This window comes from Benincasa hispida, chromosome 2 (assembly GCF_009727055.1).
Source record: "Benincasa hispida cultivar B227 chromosome 2, ASM972705v1, whole genome shotgun sequence".
Classification (NCBI taxonomy): Eukaryota; Viridiplantae; Streptophyta; class Magnoliopsida; order Cucurbitales; family Cucurbitaceae; genus Benincasa; species Benincasa hispida.
Window position 1 is genome coordinate 32,285,460 of NC_052350.1, and position 2,617 is coordinate 32,288,076.

At 34.2% G+C, this 2,617-nt stretch overlaps 1 long non-coding RNA gene across 2 annotated transcripts; it reads right to left on the reverse strand.

The window, feature by feature from the left end:
* Window positions 1-475: 475 nt before the first annotated feature.
* Window positions 476-2,239, reverse strand: LOC120071501. 2 transcript variants are annotated; one of them, XR_005480272.1, is made up of 2 exons: window positions 901-2,239; window positions 476-744 (listed from the first exon to the last, which is right to left on the reverse strand). It is a non-coding gene; the product is annotated as an uncharacterized LOC120071501 (long non-coding RNA). The 2 variants fall into 2 exon arrangements; XR_005480273.1 differs by having other exon boundaries at window positions 476-748.
* Window positions 2,240-2,617: the final 378 nt, after the last annotated feature.

Sequence of the window (2,617 nt, forward strand, 5' to 3'; positions counted from 1 at the left end):
AACTACTAGCACGTCTGCAAGAGGAAGTAGGAGTTTAGATAAAAAGGAAAAAGGTTCATGGATGATTGGATCGAGCGTTAGATAATATGCATTGATTTCCTAGTGAAAACAACAAGTCTGTATAAGCACAATGGAAATGAAATGGAAATGGTAAAGATGTCTACTAAAATCTACGTGTGAATGTGTGATGCATTTAGAGTCGGTTCTTTAATTTACGCTCAACATCTCTCGATGTGGATGCCATCTCTAGGTTACATATGTTAGTTAAAATGAACAGGCAAATGACACGAATAACTTTATCTCTAGAATTACTCATTCCCTAGCTTGATGCATTTAACAAATAACTACTTTCTCAAGTAACTAATTGCTTTTTCACTTCAATCAACTGATAAATTGGATTCAAGCAACAAAGTTTATGTAAGTATCAAGCCAGAAGATTCATATACATAATCAACTTAGAAAATTAACAGATGGAGATGTGAATAATGGTTGAGATGGAGATTAAATTAAAGAAATAAGTCTTGATACATATAATCTTATTCAATGAAGTAGGATAGTGAATAAGAATGCAAAGTAAAAGAACAAAGTCAAGGTACAGGGTTCAATCTATTGTCCCCCTTTGGCTTGTTTTTGTGCTTGTTGTTATCAACTTGGTGGAAGGGTTGAAGGAGATGTCTCTCTCGAGCTTCTCTCCGGTAGCACCTCGTTACCAACGGTGGAGAATGGCTATCATCCCTCCTATTTCTTGCTTGCAGTCGGTAGAGGTGAAGGATCAACAAAATGACTAACTTTCTAACTAATCAAGCCAACTAATTGTCTAACTCCTCATTGTAGGCAACATCTCTTTATATAGGCAATTAGAATAGTCACTTGGTGATGTGATTGTAGTAAATTCCATACCTGTGATAGTCAACTACCATTCTGTCTTGATCAGAAGCCATTAGTCAGATGTTCATGCTTGCAAGTTGTGATTTGACGTTGATTGCACAAGCCAAATATATCATTTATGCATCGGATAAATTGGACACATGCCCCTTGCATTGGCTTTGTCTGCAACACTTAGTAAATTTTTCTGATTTCTGCATTAAAGTGTGTTAGTGATGCAGTTTTTTACTTAAGATGATACTTTTGCATAAGTTTATAACATATATACAATTTTATGCATTTTCCTTTATCATGAATGCATTTACATCACCTACAATTCTAATTATTCTAACTTTTAGAGAACAATAACTTGTATTTCTACAAGTTATCACTTTTCTTCACTCTCTTGGATCACTGCTCAATTTTGACTTCTTTGGGCATAATTTTGGTCGTTTTGGATCATTTTGACTATAATTTCAATTCTCAATCATAAACTTTGAAAATAACTAGTAAACACATAAAATCTCATAAAATCATGTTAAAAACCATAATAAATCTAAGACAAATAATGCATATTTTGTGTGCATTTAAATTCCCAATCAATAGCATATGTATAAAGAGGACTTAAGGGTACATTATTCTTTTCTTCCTCTTGGGTTTTCTCCTTTCTCTTTCCCGTGGGTTCATATCCTATGTAAAAACAGTACACCGAATCATTCCACAGTTGAAATATTCAAAGTCCACAAAAAATCAAACAGACAAAATAACAGTAATTTCCAAAACATGACTAATATTCTCAATCCATAAGTAAGCTAATACTAAAATTTAATGGTCCCAAATAATAGAATAGAGATTAGAGTTGAATAATTCATGGGCTTACACACCACTGGACGAACCAAGAGGCTGAAAATGCAAACTGAGAACGTGAAACCACAATATTCAACTTTTGGAGTTGAAAACGGACGTCGAGAGACTTAAAGCATAAACTGATAACCTGAACGCTAGGCACGACCTTCGAACTGAGAATGACTCCAAGCTGAGAAGAGAGAACAGTCAAACCTGAGAGCAGATTGATCGTTGGAACTGAGAAGCAGCACGGCCATCGAAATTCAGATGCATACTTCAAACGGGCACAAACAAGAACCACCGAACACGATTGAAGTCGCCACCAGAAGTGAGAACTGCTTGAAGTTGCGACCGGAAGCGAAAACAAATCAAGAACGGACAAATGAGAACCACCAGAGATGAACGTAAGCGAGAACAATTTGGAGGGCCAAGAAATCGATTTCGATGTGAAGGCAAGAGGCACATGATTTGGGGTCTGTGATTTGTGAAGATTATATGGCACAAATGAGAGTGACCACACAAAAAATTAAGGCTGGAGAATCAAAACAATACAATGTATATTTTAACTGAAAATTAATATTTTTCTTGATAAATAAAACATGTCAATCAAATATCCAAAGAGTCAGATTTATTCTTGATAGGTAAATAGTGTCAAGAATTTTTTTTTTTAATTAAACTTGACATTTTTAAAACATAAAGTCCTAATTAGCGTAAAAAAGTCTAGGAATTGTTGTGAAATCTTTGCTTCTTAACTCATTTCTTGACGTTTTATCTTAAAAAAGGTCATTACTTGACATTTTAAAAAAAAAGTCAAGTAATTAAAAGTTGTAAGTGTCAAGTAATGCAGATTTTGTAGTAATGATCATTTATTGCTTGTTTAAAAGACAATGGATCCTCGATCATCATT